The sequence below is a fragment of the Tachypleus tridentatus genome, chromosome 13 (genome assembly GCF_004210375.1).
Source record: "Tachypleus tridentatus isolate NWPU-2018 chromosome 13, ASM421037v1, whole genome shotgun sequence".
Lineage (NCBI taxonomy): Eukaryota > Metazoa > Arthropoda > Merostomata > Xiphosura > Limulidae > Tachypleus > Tachypleus tridentatus.
Window position 1 is genome coordinate 253,156,943 of NC_134837.1, and position 16,858 is coordinate 253,173,800.

General features: G+C 37.8%; 1 pseudogene; it reads right to left on the reverse strand.

Moving 5' to 3' along the window:
* LOC143236517 (glutamate-gated chloride channel-like) overlaps nucleotides 1-9,660 on the reverse strand; it is a 26,993-nt pseudogene extending 17,333 nt beyond the window's left edge.
* Between the last annotated feature and the right edge of the window lie 7,198 nt (nucleotides 9,661-16,858).

Consider the following 16,858-nt stretch of genomic DNA (forward strand, 5'->3'; position numbering starts at 1 on the left):
ATCCCATATCAATAGTGTAAGTAAAATGTATTGAATCATGTACTTGATAATGCAGGTAAAGTAGTATTGAATCATGTGTCAGTGAAGTGCAGGTAAAGTGTATTGAATCATGTCAGTAGTGCAGGTAAAGCTGTATTGAACCTACATCAATAGTGTAAAATAAAGTAGCATTGAACCACGTCAATTAAGTGTAAATAAGGTGCATTGAACTCACGTCAGTAGTGTAAGTAAAGTGTATTGAATCATATCAATGAGTGCAAGTAAAAGTGTATTGAATCATGTCAATAATGTAGGTAAAGTGTATTGAATCATGTATCAATAGTAGCAGGGTAAAGTGTATTGAATCATGTCAATAGTGTAGGTAAAAGTGCATTGAATCATGCGTCAGTAGTTGTAGGTAAAAGTGTATTGAACTCATGTCCAGCAATAGTGTAAGTGATAAAGTGTATTGAATCATATGTCAGTAGTGTAGAGGTAAAGTGTATTGAATCACATCATCAATGAGTGTAAGTAAAGTGTATTGAATCATGTGAATAATGTAGGTAAAGTGCATTGAACTCGCGTCAGTAGTGCAGGTAAAGTGTATTGAATCATGTCAGTAGTGCAGGTAAAGTGTATTGAACTACATCAATAGTGTAAAATAAAGTGTATTGAATCATATCAATAGTGTAAATAAAGTGTATTGAATCATATCAGTAATGTGCGTAAAGTGCATTGAATCACATCAATGAAGTGTAAGTAGCGTGCATTGAAATCCATGTTGAATAATGTAGGTATAGTGTAATGAACCGCGCTCAATGAAAGTGTAGGTAAAATTGTATTGAATCACGTCCAGTAGTGTAGAGTAAAGGTGTATTGAATCACGTCGGTAGTGTTCAAGTAAAGTGTATTGAATCATAATCAATAGTGTAAGTAAAGTGTATTGAATCTCGTGAATAATATTAGGTAAACGTGTATTGAATCATGTCAATAAGTAACCAGGTAAAGCGTATTGAATCTGTCGTCAATTAGTAGGTAAAGTGTATTGAACTCATGTCCAGTAGTGTAAGTAAAGTGTTATTGAACTCATGTCAAGTAGTGTAAGTGAGCTGTATTGAACTCACGTATCAGCAGTACCCAGGTAAGCTGCATTGTAACGTATGTCAACAGTGCGCAGCTGCGGCCAGGTCGTATCATGTCAATCAGTGCAGGTAAAATTAATGCTGCGTCAGGTCCACCGGCGCAGGCGGCAGCTAATGGTCAAAACGGTCAATGAGTGCAGGTAAAGCGTATTCAGGTCATTGTGTCAATGAATTGCGGGTAAAGTGCATTGAATCGTGTGAATAACGTAGTAAGGTGCTTACTGAACTCAGCGTCAACAATCCAGGTAGAGTGTACTGAACCTCGTCAATAGTAAGTAGGTAAAGCTGCACTGAATCATGTCATGGTAAAATTGTGTAGTAAGTGCATTGAATCATGTCAGTAAGTAATAGAGTAAAGTGCATTGAACTCATAATCAATGAGCGTAAGTAAAAGTGCATTGAATCATGTGAGATAATGCAGGTAACGTGTATTGAATCGCGTCAATAATGTAGGTAGCGTGCATTGAATCATAATAATCAATTATGCAGGTAAAGCTGCCATTGAATCATGTCAGTAATGCGAGGTGTGCCGCAATGAATCATGTCAGTAGTGTAAAGTAGCGTGTATTGAATCAATGTCAGTAGTGCAGGTAAAGTGCGTCAGTATCGTTGTCAATAGTGCAGCGTAAAGTGAATAATGTTGTGTCATGTCAATGGTGCAGGAGTAAGCGGCATGGCCGGTCGAATCAGTGAATGCAGGTAAAGTGTGCCTGAATCGTGTCAATGGAAGTGCAGGTAGCGGTGTGTTGAATCATGTAAATTAGTAGATCAAAATCCAGTTGTATACACTAGTGTATGTTATGTTGCATCATTTAAAGGTTTGAACTCCAGTTGTATGTACCTAATATAAGTACGTTATGTTGCAACATTTTAAACACTGTATAATACATTTTTGTGTAATGTATATTAGTTATATTCTATAAAGAGTCATAAATCGTGCGTTATCAAGTAAACACCAGTCTGCATATAACACAGTTTAAGAAAGTAAAAAAATAAGTTTAAATATGTGCAGATTTTAAGCGGTCTATACTTAGATATCTTTACAAAGCTAAATTTATATCACAGCTAAAAGTTTTGTTTGAATTTTGCACAAAGCTACATGAGGGCTATCTCCCCTAGCCGTCCCTAATTTAACAGTGTAGGACTAGAGAGAAGGCAGCTAGTCATCACCACCCACTGCCAGCTCATGGACTAACTATTATTTTATCAATGAATAATTTGATTGACCATCACATTACAACGCCTCCACGACTGAAAAGGCGAGCATGTTAGGTGTGACGGGGATTCGAACCTGCGACCCTCAGATTATGAGTCGAATGCCTTAACCACCTGGCCATACCAGGCCACAACTAACTAAAGGAAAGAGCTTATAGTGTATATCAGTCAGTGGGTCATTTTAACACAGTCGCATCAAGCCTGTTGGTACACATAGTGAGTAGGTCAACCTGCGTGAAGAAACAAGGTTACCAAGCACTGACACGGTAAAGGTTACATACACTAATGAAGCTTTGCGAGTCTTATATGTTGGACACATTATCACTACTCAAGTATCGAACTTGTCTGAACTCGAGTCAACATAACCAACTGTGGTTTAGAACCAATGCATAAGTACCTAATCCTGCCAAGGGTTAACAGGATCTAGTTTGCTTCGAATAAACCTATAAAGATCAGATTTTATTCTTTAAAGATCACTGACAAGGATAAATGATTTGTTTTCTTAATGTCGTGCACGATGATTCATTTTGTCATTTAAATCTCAAAATGAAGCAAGCAAGTTACGTTTTGGGTTTCCTATTCTTAACCTTCAATTTCAAGCTAGATATGTGTTGATGTTTGTTTGTTTCAAGACGTGATAACTAGCAGCGTTTTATCTTACCGTTCAGTTGTAGTTATTTAACACAATGTGGTAAGATAATTACCAAATACTTTGAGAATATATTGTCCAAATCTTTATCACGGGATTGGAAGTGAATCTCACCTGTTAGTCACTATGCTAGTGATCTATTTGTTCGCGTTGTTTCTATTCGTGTTGAACTATGAACAATACAAGCTTTACAAGTGTAGGAAACCACAAGTCAGCTCATCACAACAAAGCAAATTAGACGGATCACCGAAGACGCCCCAGAGGCTAGTGACCCTGTATTGTGAGATCCGATTACACACCGGTCGTTATCTGAAACGTGATCTACAATGCATGCTCAAAGTGCAGTCTTGTCTTTTCAGCCTTTGACCCGCTTCAATGGAGACTGGAAAAACTCGCAGTAAGTGTTGCCTGGTTCCTAACTTCGCCACCACAATGACAATTGGCAGAACGAACCGATTATTTTTAATAACCAGGATAAAATGTTAATTGTATGTTTTGCGTGATGTTCTAGACTATTGCAACTAAAAGCCGTCAAGTACACGTATGAGATGTAAGGGAAGTAAAACGGAATGTTAGCTGAAGAGTCCAATATTTCAGACAACGTGTTAAGTTTCCTGTCTGCCTTTTAAACATTTCAACACAACAAGAACATTAGGTTGTGAAGCTGTTACTTCATCACGCAGTGATCTGAAGTGTACGGAAGTGATTGGTCTTGCTTAGGTTACAGACCTCGCAAACGGTGACTAATGCAAATAAAATATCTTTGTTAAATGTAAATAACAAACAAACTTGTCTTTATTTAACGGCACGTGAACTTTAATTCAGCCAGTCCTGGCCAATTGTGTCAATAATACAGGACATTCTGGAACCTCTTCAGTATAAGTTGGTTGTTTATAAGATGTAATCATATATTTATTTTTAAATTGCCGCGAAAGTCACACAAAGGACCACTTACGCATGCCCAGCTCTAATTTTGAACTGATAGACCAGAATTGAGGTAGGCAGTCGACAGCACCCTCTAAAAACTGATGGGCTATTCGTTTTTAACTGAATATTTACTCCTATAGCCCACCCAAAGTGCGGAATGCGGGAGCGTGATTTTGCAGGAAGAGAACGCGAAAAGTGTTTGTTTGTTTGTTTTGGAATTTCGCACAAAGCTACTCGAGAGCTATCTGTGCTAGCCGTCCCTAATTTAGCAGTGTAAGACTAGAGCGAAGGCAGCTAGTCATCACCACCCACTGCCAACTCTTGGGCTACTCTTTTTACAACGAATAGTGGGATTGACTGTAACATTATAACGCCTTCACGGCTGGGAGGGCGAGCATGTTTGGCGCGACGCGGGCGCGAACCCGCGACCCTCGGATTACGAGTCGCACGCCTTACGTGCTTGGCCATGCCAGGCCCCGCGAAAAGTGAATACTTAACTCACAGTCAGGGGACAACGACAAGGCCACGCCCAAATATTTATTAGGTGATCAGCTTGCTGTCAATCTACCATTTTCATTCTTTGATAAGTTTTACAGTTTTTTATTATCATCACGGGTTTATTTATTCCATTTTGAATTTTGAACACAAATTTTTCATTTGATTTTTGTCAACAATTTACTTATTCGGAATTTCGCCCAAAACTAAACGAGGATTATCTACGCTTGCCCTTCATGAGTAACATACGGTAAATCTGCATTTTGTTATTTATACGACGTCACATTTTGAAATGTTAATAACAATGTAATGTAATTCCTAACAATTTATTATAAAATATCCAACTTGGGAAATAACGTCCAGTAGTGAGGTTTCTCTCGTATTATTCTCAGGTTTACTGTCCAGTAGCTACTTTGGACGGTCAACTGGTTATGTAATCTAAATGTCACATTAAATTTGTCCAGTAATGATTTAACATGGGTTATTACTGATGGCCTAAATGTTGTTTACGTCTATTATGCACTACGTGGTGGTCTACAAAGTAATTGATCTGTAGCACTATGAAGTACTCGCATGTGAGACACATTACTTTTGGACCACCCTGTACGTTAAACAACAACACTAATTGCCTATGTTTACAGTCCAAGTTCGCAACACAATACAAACAATTTCAAATATTTAGAGTATAAACCTACGAAATAAACTCTCCAGCTGGGCACAGTAAACAAGTTACAAAATAAGAAGGCATACGAGCCACAAACGTACAACAGCATAACTGTGTTAGAGTAAGGTACTGTTACATACCAGAGGTAATTGAATTGGTAAATGTAAAAAACAATAAACGAATGGTCCTTGTGAATAATTTCCAATTCATTAGCGGAGTTTAATTGTTATGAGCAATTATTTTTTGAGAAGATGAAAACGTAGTGGGCATACGTACAGAAAGTAATACTTAAGATATTCAACAATATGCAGTTCTGTTTCACATAATAATATATAAGTGTTAAAACTAGTGACATATATTTAATCACAAGTAAAATGTGTTTGTATGGAACTAAACATGGCGAGGAGTGTTATTTTTCTCAGGTTATTTTACCTAGAATTTCTTCACAATTTGGACAATTCAAAGAATCTTAGTAAATACAAAAGAAAATATGCTTTAATATGTAAGCTACAATACATCTACCATATCCCGTGCGTACGAAGCTTTATGCCAAATACCAGAGCTCATCACGATTTAATAATCGTCTGAACGATATATCTATCTTCATTTTCATGAACCACAGCTGTAAGGGTGTGATCCATATAAAGCTAGTGAACTGTCATTATTATACATTTTATTTAAGTCACTTATAAATCCGATTTTTTAGGTAATTATAAATAGCACAACATTATATATATTAACACTGTTTTATTTATTTTTAATTTATTTCGGGCCTGGCATGGCCTAGCGCGTTAAGGCGTGCGCTTCGTAATCTGAGGGTCGCGGGTTCGCGCCCAAGTCGCACCAAACATGCTCGCCCTCCCAGCCGTGGGGGCGTTATAATGTTACGGTCAATCCCACTATTCGTTGGTAAAAGAGTAGCCCAAGAGTTGGCGGTGGGTGGTGATGACTAGCTGCCTTCCCTCTAGTCTTTCACTGCTAAATTAGGGACGGCTAGCACAGATAGCCCTCGAGTAGCTTTGTGCGAAATTCCAAAAACCAAACTAATTTATTTCATTTGAATTAACTTTATTACATGATTCTCAAGAACTGGTGAATCAGTAAACCAATTGACTGCTTAATATTAAGCAATACGGTTAACTTATAGCTAGAATTCTTTAAAAGACACGTGTATGAAGCCTAACCTGCTGAAGTAATATTTCTTTACGGGTTCAAAGGAAGATGTTACTTAACATACAATATTTACTAGCTGAAGCTAAAAAAAGGTTTGTCAGCAAGTCGAAGGTGTGTGTGTGTGTGTATGTTTTTTCAGTTCACATTATTTCTACTGTCTCTCTTCTGATGAGGCTGTATTATTGTCAGGGTAATATTATATATATTTACTCGCAAGATATTTATATTTGGTTGTTTTTTGTGTGTGTTTTGGCTCACGGCAATATTTTACGAAGCAGAAATTGGATGTCAGTAAAATCCTTTGAAGACAATAAATAATATTAAGCGGCATAGAGGACCACAAGTTTCAAGACGAAGTATACCAGTAAGTCGTATTTTTCAATACACCTTCTAGAGTAGCAAACCACTTGTCTTAAGTATGAGAAGCATCTTTATCAGTACTGTGGTTCAGCTGATGCAAAAATTCCTGATTCTCGTACACAGGAAGCAACGTTTGAAGGCCTGACTCCTGTGGCTGCTGGAAAACCAAAAGGACATTGACGCTTATGTCAATGATCTCTGCATGTGAATTTTAGGTCAAACATATTATCCCTCTAGGAAAATACTAACGTAATAAATCCAGAACTTCTGGGAATTGACTTTGGATGCAGGGCAGGGAGGAATTCATATTAGCCAAATGTGTACTATTAAAAAATGCCAAGTGATTTTTCTTTGACTTCATTTTCCTTGCTAAAATCACCCTCTGTTGCAAAATATTGTTTTTTTATGTGTTTTAATATATGAAATATAACCTCGAAAATGTTTACCGATTGTTTTTTTTAAATGGTTAACGTGATACAGTAACTCAGGATGATAACAAGTTTGTTTATTAGATTGCTCCTTGTTGTCAGTTTACTTTGAGCACTACAAGATACACATAAGTTAATCAATTAATTTTGCCAATTCACTGGACACGTTGTCCATTTTAACATCAGTTTTTTTTTTTTTTTGTTCTCTACTTACTAAACAGTGCAAGGATTCATTTACGTGTGTCACTTTCGTGTAACTGAAAGGCTTGAAAATAAATTTGTTTGTTTTGAATTTCGCGCAAAGCTACACGAGGGTTATCTGCGTTAGCCGTCCCTACTTTAGTAGTGTAGGACTAGAGTTGAGTCTCGCTCTTTCAGCTGTGGGGGCGTTATAATGTAACGGTCAATCCCACTATTCGTTGGTAAAAGAGTAGCCCAAGAGTTGACGCGGGGTGGTGGTAATTTGCTGGCTTCCTTCTAATGTTACACTGTTAAATTAGGGACGGCTAGCGCAGATAGACCTCGTGTGGTTTTGCGCGAAAAATTAAAAAAACAAAGAAACAAACGGATATATTTTCATATATTTTTTTAGAGCCAAATATGATCAACGCTGCATGACGTAGATGTGTGCTCTACTGAATGACCTACTAGTTTACAGTGTATTGACTTGACTGACTCGAACGTAATTTTTGAAATATTGCTTTATGTAAATGCACTAGGTTAAATGTATAGCTTTATGAGGATTTTTTTTTTATTTGCGCGAAGTTACATACAGAACAACTATCTGCGCTAAACGTCACTGCTTTTAAAATATTAGGTTGCAGGGAAGGTCGCGAGTTAACAACACTCACTGCCAACACTTGGACCATTCTAATCGAATAGAGGATTTCACCGTCACTCGTAGAATTCACTCATGGCTTCAAAGTGCAAAACGCGAATTTGCAGTAACCATAAAGACTTGGATTCATAGTCCATCACACTAATAACTAGGCCACACCCTGCCATCAGCCAATAAGATCGTATTCGTCTTCTGGTGTCTCAGCATCAAGCCTGAATGCTTTGTACGCTAAAAATTGGGTTTCGATACATTCGGTGGGTAGAACACATATAGTCCGTTGTGTAGCTTTGCGCTTAACAAGAATAATAATAAAACAGCACTTACATGTTGTAATCAAAGCATCACATATACATTCGAAGTAGTAAAACATAAACCATAATGCGACAGGATTGTTTGTTTGTTTTGAATTTCGCACAAAGCTACTCGAGAGCTATCTGTGCTAGCCGTCCCTAATTCAGCAGTGTAAGACTAGAGGGAAGGCAGCTAGTCATCACCACCCACCGCCAACTCTTGGGCTACTCTTTTACCAACGAATAGTGGGATTGACCGTAACATTATAACGCCCCCACGGCTCAAAGGGCGAGCATGTTTGGTGCGACGGGGATTCGAACCCGCGACCCTCAGATTACGAGTCGAACGACTTAACACACTTGGCTGTGCCGGGCCGATGCGACAGGCAGCCGGTATTGCATGCAACATGTTGCTCTTAATAAGTTGTAGAGTTAATTCGTACACGAGTGTAAGGTGCTTTATGTACACGTCGTACTGTACTGTGTCGACGTATGGGCATGCTCATATAGCGTCAGAAAAATTAGTTTTCTAAAGTTTTCGCTCTTTGAAATTTTTACGTAATACGTTATTGCCTTCTTCAGCTGATAACAGAAAATTGAGGTGTACAAAATTTTTCCCCCTTCACTTGGGTAAATTGAAGGACAGGTTCGTGTAAGAATTGCCTTTAGCCTTTTAATTCCAGTTTTTACTTGAATACTTTAAAGCAGAATTGACAACACGGTTTGGCGAATAAGTGAAGAACTCTTTCGTTTTCCCTGCTTGTGGAACGTTCCGTTGGAATACAAGTAAAAATATGCGATAATTATTATTAGTTCGTTAGTAAGAGACCTGCATGTCTTGCATACCGAATCGAAGTGAAGTTATTTTAACGTTACTAATCAGTTATAGATTGTTTACACATCCGTCAGGAGGCATGCTTCTAATCACTGTGTCTGACAGCGTATAAACAAATATCTTTATTTGCTGCAATAAATTAGCTTCAACGTGATTCGTCGTAGTTCTTGTGTTTGTTTTGAGACAGCATGTTCGGAGGGGTTTTTGGGTGCCTTTGCCATCCGTTGGTAATGAGACAACGTTTTGTTTATGCTGAAGCTGAACGTGTTTCCCGCCTGGAACTGATGCTAAATAAGACGACATTCTCACGTGTTTTTTCTTTTCCCCGAGATAAGAATTTCCCGTTTCTCTAGCAACGGTTTCTAGTAGGGATGCATTTCCTAATTTCTTATCTAATGAGAGTCGACGGGAAGGCCTGCTAACGGTCAGGTCTCACCAGACGGTGGTGGCCTTCTTGACCTATTGGACGTTTATTTTCATTCTTCCCATGTGGTCTTGAGGTAAAAAAAAAGAAGCGAAAAACACAATTACCATGTGTTGTAATGGGTAACCATTAGTTCCGTCATACTGGACTGTGAGGAATCGCCGTGGTTGTAAACACAGAGATGAATATACATGAAAGACACTTACCTGTCTTGTTCGCTTCTTTTTTCTTCAGCTATCATGGAAATGTGGGAAGATATATAAACAGTTTTTGTCTGAATACTGAACGAATCAACGTCTTCGTATCTTGTGAACAAGTTTTAAATAAACCGTTCTTTGATTATAAGAACGATTTTTGTGCCTGTGTGTTGTTAACCGCAAAGCTACACAATGGACTGGACATCTGTGCTCCGCAGGTGTCAAAACCTATATTATAAATCCCCGAGTTATGGGACCTCCCCCCATAAAAACAAAGGGAAATCTTGCGTCATATTCACGACACATTCGATACACCACTATCCAACAATCTCTTCGAAGATATCTAGTTACAGTGGAACCCCTATAAAGCAGCAGCCACCCTCGGGACTGAGGGAAACTGGCCTGATTAAAGGGGTTCCACTGTACATAATTAGTGATTATGTAAACAAAAAAGGAACTGATTGAATGACCGCTTTCAAGGGGTGGCCTCTTAGAGGGGTTCCACTGTACTTGACATTCGCTCGTCGATTAAATATAGTAAAACAACAGAAACTTGTTTTTTGTTTAGTTTTTGTTAAGCACAAAGCTACATAATAGGTTATTTTTACACTGAGAATCGAAACTTTATTTTTAGCGTGGTAAGCCTGTAAATTTGCCTCAGAGCCACTGGGCGGCCAGACATAAAATCTAATGTACATTTATCTTTCAAAATAAATAAATTAAAATTACAAATGAAATAATAAATTGAAGAATAATAAAGAAACGATAACGTTTTTTCATTTTATTGTTAAAGATAATAAACATAAAAGGTTCGTTTGTTTTAGAATTTCGCGCAAAGCTACTCGAGGGCTATCTGCGCTAGCCGTCCCTAATTTTGCAGTGTAAAACGTCTCGTATTAATTCGTCGACAATGGGAAGGCAGCTGGTCATCACTACCCACCGCCAACTCTTCGACTACTCTTTTACCAACGAATAGTGGGATTGACCGTGACATTATAACGCTTCCACGGCTGAAAGGGCGAGCATGTTTGGTGCGACGGGGATGCGAACCTGCAATCCTCGGATTACGAGTCGCACGCCTTCACCCACCTGGCCATGCCGGGCCAACATAAAAAAGGGCAGTTACTTATTTTAATCCAGCTTAAGAGGCAAACTAATTAGTTTGTAACAACGACGCAATTTAAATTGGTAAAATCCATGTCGATTGTGTAGTGATCTTCAAATAGGCTTAATCGAATCACTTGATGGTTTGCTTATTTTATTAATTTCACAAATAGAACAGCTTTGTATTAGAAGAGCCGATTAGTTTACTACAAAATAAAATACTTTTTTAAACTTCTGATTTCTTACTTAAATACACATCGCATTCTTTTCGAAATAAATTTACTGTGAGAATCCTTTAGTTATAAGAGTGAAATAATTAGATTCGTTGTTGCTGTATTTAATTAAGCCCTTCAGCGGAATGTCTACGGACTTACGACACTAGAAACCGAGTTTAGATACCTGTGGTGGGCAGAGCACAGACATGGGTGGCTTTGTGGTTAACTTCAAACAATGTTGATTAATTACACACATTGTTTTTCATTCTTTAAAAAAAAACTGTAAACAAAAACAGAAAGTTTGGTTTATTATGATGTGAAGAAGAAAGGTTATCCTAATAGATTTAACTTTGAAAAAAAAAATCACTGGTTTTGCGTATGGATATTTATTCACTTTAATGCGTTATATTAGGAACAGCTGCAGTGTATGTACGTATACAGCAAGAAACAGAGTACCTACTTTTGGACTGAAATAAATTGCGCTTCTGTATATATTAACACAAAGTAAAATTTATTCATTTTTTTTACGACAATTATTCAAGACTTTCGGTGATTATTTAAAAGGCAACACAATTTGAACAGCAGCCATTCATGTACACATCAAACTGAAATGGTTGGGCATGGTTAAGTGGTTAGGACTCTCGACTCGCAATCTGCGAGTTCGAATCCCCGTCACATCGAACGACATCGTCTTTTCAGCCGTGGGGGTTTTGTAATGTTACGATAAATCCCATTATTCGTTGGTGAAAGAGTAGCCCAAAAGTTCGTGGTGTTCACTAACTAATTGGCTTCCTCTTGTCTGTCATTACTAATTAGGGACGGCTAGGAGAGACGACCCCTGACGCAAAATTCGAAATAAATAAAACTAAAAAAAATCTTTCATTAGTAAATTGACCACACCTGATGAAAGAAAAGGGAAATCGTATATTTGTTACGTTATCTGATCTGTACTAACGACAAGGGTTGTTTCGAATTTTGCGTAAAAACGTACGAGGGCTATCTGCACTAGGAACAAATAATAACCGACAACTCTTTTCCTAACAACTAATGAAAGTACGAGTATATATTGCGAGACGGGGATTCGAACTTCCGACCCACAAATTGCGAATCGAGCACTCTAAACACCTGGACATTCCAGCCTGACGGTCACTGGTGTTAAGAAATAATCAGTGTCATTTCAAAGGCTAAAATAATACCGAACGTTATTACTTACCGAATTTTAGAATTTCTTAATTTTTTTTTGTACTGGGATTCAACCCTGTTTTGCCAAAAAACAAATCCTTCTGTTCTGTATTCTAATATTTTTATCATTTTCTTCTTAGGCCTCGAGAAATGTGTCCAAATGTGGCTACCTATTTGTTGCTCCTGATTTTGACTTTTCTATTCCTGTGAACAGGACGAAGGTAGGAGTTTTGTTGTTGTTGTTTTCCAATGTTAAATTTACAAAACATATAATACATAAATAAATTCAGCAGATAGCCCGATGTGGTTTTACTATTTGTAAACACACAAATAAATACGACTAATTAAGTAGATATGTCACAGTAATGTATACGTTTATGTGTATATATATGTATGTATGTGGCTTAAAGAAGAAAAATTGATTAAGATATATATATATATATATAAAACCTAATGAACGTTTTTCCTTAACCAAACATTATTTATAATCACGTGCGTAACGTAACATCCGGTTCACGTGCCAGAACCGGATGTTACGTTACGTGATACTTAAAGACATCTAAAGTGTTATTTAACACGAATGATATCAGGTTATGCTTTATCCTCTCTCTTTCATTAACTAGAATTAATGTATCGTGTACTGTGCTGAGACTGACTTCTACGTAGAAGTTGTGAAATGAACTAATATTATAATATTACTATCGTGGACATAAACGTCACCGAAAGGAATATAAACGAGATATTGCAACATTTGTTTCTCAAGTGAAATTATTTCTTTCATTTTTTGTTGTATTTGTAACCATGCAGTTGTAAGTTGATGCAATTGCTAATATCATAAATGTACTCGACAGTTCGTATTTTACTAAGGCTGATGGATAAGTGATACTTAAAGACATCTAAAGTGTTATTTAACACGAATGATATCAGGTTATGCTTTATCCTCTCTCTTTCATTAACTAGAATATATTTTGCTTTATCTTTAGTTGTGTGAGCCCCCACCCACCCACCTACTTTCACTGAAAATCGGGTTTTGATACACGTGATGGGCACGGGATGGAGAGCTAAGTGTGTATCGTTGTGTTTTGTAACAAAGAAATAAACTTATAATTATTAAGAAGGCTACAAACATGACTGAAAGACGTCAGCCTCCCCCGCCCCAAGTGGCTTGGCGGTATCTCTGTCGACTTACAACGCTAAAAACCAGGTTTCGATACTCGTGATGGACACATTACAGACAACATATTATGCAGTTGTGTGCTTACTCACAAACAGATAAGGATATAAGAATCAACTCTTAACCGTGGGGTAGTTTTGGAGAAAAATATTTGTTATTCTAGAATCGAATGCCCTCTTATTATATATATATTGTGTGTTTTGATTTTTTGTTTGTTTGTTTAGAATTAAGGACAAAGCCACACAGTGAGCTACCTGTGTCCTGCTCACCGCGGGTATCGAAAACCGTTTGTTTTTTTTTCAGTAGTGTGAGTCCGCAGACATGCCGCTGTGCCACTGGCGGGCGAGTGTTTTGATAATCGAATGACGAATTTTTTGGTGTATCACGGCAAACTTGGTCGTGCATCCAGATCCATATTTTGAATCTATTATCGGCACAATTTATTATCATGTTCCCACCTTACGTTATGTTACATTTATAGCTGGATACAAGACATCAAGTATGACAATAAACTTGTTTCTGACATGACAGTTAGGAAGATAGGAACATATTTTGTTTTTCTCCCACTGTTGTTTTGCAGCGTAAAGCTACATAATTGGCTGCCTGCAATCTTCTAGCCACCGCAAGGGATTGAACCCTGATTTTAGTGCTGTAAGTCCGCAAACGTATATTCAAAAGTAGTTATTCCCTCTGCTAAAGCCCACGTGGCTAGATGGTTAAGGCACTCGACTCCTAATCCGACGGTCGCGGGTTTGAATCCCCGTCACACCAAACATGTTCGTCCTTTCAGCCGTGGGGGCGTTATAATGTTACGGTCAATCCTACTATTCGTTGGTAAAACAGTAGCCCAAGAGTTAGTGGTGGGTGGTGATGACTAGCTGCCTTCCTTCTAGTCTTACACTGCTAAATGAGGGACGGCTAGCGCAGATAGTCCTCGTGTAGCTTTGCGCGAAATTCAAACCAAACCAAACCATCTACTAATTCCTTTTTCAAGATATTTCTATATATACAAGTTATATATACACTGGGATTCTTTTTCATGTTAGACTTAAAACATTGCCCTAGTGAAATAACTGTAGATTTTCTCAGAATAATGCGCAAAGGATTAGTTTCTTCTATACTAAACTCTCAATTAGCGCCCCCCAGTGGCACAGCAGCACAGCCGTGGATTTAAACGATAAAACCCGGGTGGGTAGTTTTGTCTTTAACTATAAACAAACAAGCAAGCACTTTCCACTTCTGTTAGGCATCAGCTAGAAGAAGAAAAAAAAGTGTTAATAATACGTGTAATAACGTTAACAAGACAAAAAAAAATAACATCGACGTCATTGTACCTTATCGAGTATCTTAACCAATCCTTGTTGTTTACGTATGTCATCACACCACACGTATTGTAGTTTGATCTAAAATAAATCAGTTAACGGTTAAGGCCTGCTCCTTTTCAAGTTTATCTCGTATACAAATACCGGGCCATGTTGATAAGCGAGATCAAAATACTATGACAGATTTCCACTTATAATAGTTCAGTGACAAGTAAATTAATTGTATGGTACGTCATCAGAACGAAAAAGGAAAGAATTACCGATACGTGACCCCCCCGTATCTCTGTCTCGTAATTCTTTGTTGTTGGTTTGCTTGTTGCCGTTTAAGATTAATTTGTACACCTACTGTAAGTGTATTAGGTTGATAGAGACGCAGCTCTATTTTTGGTTTCAGTTTCAGTTTATTTTATTTAGGATGACACGTGTTTGTGAGGGATGGCACAGCGCTTTTTATTTTGTTTCATATTTTAGCTCGTTCAGAAAGAACGCACGTGGTTCTTTGCAGACAAATCCAACTAACCGTTAAAGAAATGTAGGTAAAATGAAAATAAACGTAATTGATTTGAGCAATTCGTTTTTTTTTAAACATTTCTAAGTGATATCGAAATCACGGATAGAAAACTGTTCAGCACGGAAAAGACATGAAAGAAGAAGAAAAAAAATACGTACACGGAGAGAACAACACGTGTTTTTGCGGATCGTTTAGTGAGTGTTTTTTTTTTAGCATTCTCATACATTATGAGTTTAAGACATATTTCAGATTTCTTCGTTGTACTCGTTAAATATTATGAAATCGTGACCACAAAACGTATGTCAAATCTCTTATGAATCTAGTTTGTTTGTTTGAAGTTAAGCACAAAGCAAGAGAAGGGGCTATCTGTGCCGGCATGGCCAGGTGGTTAAGGCATTCGACTCGTAATCCGAGGGTCAAGGGTTCGAATCCCAGTCCCACCAAACATGTTCGACCTTTCAGTCGTGGAGGCGTTATAAAGTGACTATTCGTTGGTAAAAGAGTAGTCCAAGAGTTGGCGGTGGGTGGTGATGACTAGCTGCCTTCCCTCTAGTCTTACACTGTAAAATTAGAGACGGCTAGCGCAGACAATTCTCGTGTAACTTTGCACAAAATTCAAACCAAATTGTGCTCTACCCACCACGGGCATCGAAATTCGGATTCTAGCGTCATACATACCGATTCAACGTTTTCTATATAAGATGCGTGTTTCTGTTTTCAATAACGTGCTGTCCACATTATTAATAAATCTTGTCATGTTATAAAATATACACAAAAGAAAATAATGACATGTGGTGTGATATCATGATGTCAGTTTGTTTTTCTGTACTTCAAATTTTCTGAACAACAATAAGAGTGTTAACACAAGATAAATGTGTTTGCTTCAGGGGATGTAGGTATGAGACAGATGTGTTACAGATTTGCATCTACGCAAAAGTTTGAGCTTCACAGGTGCTGTGAGCTAAAGTTAGTTACTCATGTGATTTCTCAGGGTTTTTTGTTTCGGTTTTCACTGTAGATGACAGAGTAGCACGCGCACATCTGCAAACGTTAGTTGATGACGCGTTCTAGAACGTCTTGGTACTCTTTGATTGTTTCAGAGTTTCTGAGGGATGCTGCACAAAGAACGCAGTTATAACTGTCCCGAATTATGAGCTGATAGACCGTAAGTAAATGCTATTACACAGTGGCATCCGTCACCAACTCTTACCTGTCCAAATAGTGGGGTTTGACTGCTACTATTGTAACTCGCCCAAGCCACCCATAGTGTTGATCGCGTTTTAGCGGCAGCTGGCCACAAACCTGGGGAGGGGTTCTAATGTGAATCTCCCCATCGAACTACACCAGTAGATCAGACTGCTGTTTGTTATTGAGAATATTCAAAGGTATACTTATTTACAGGTTGGCTCCACAATTTATAAGTATGTAAAGCAACCTAGAAACTGTGTAGTCAGTTGTCAAACTAAATCAAATATACAGATCTTTGTAAAAACATACCAGGGTTTTGTTCGTTCCCGGAATTTTTCACATAACTGATTTCTACCACTTGAACATTAATTATTCCTGACAGAAAACGTTACGTGTATGCTACATTGATCTAACACCAAACAACAGCAGGTTCTGAGAAAATGTTTCAGTTCAGTGGTAAAAAAACGTTTAGACGACGTTATAATTTATTAATGTTCCGATTACTGAATGATTGATGGAATAGTTGAATATATATATAGCCGAAGA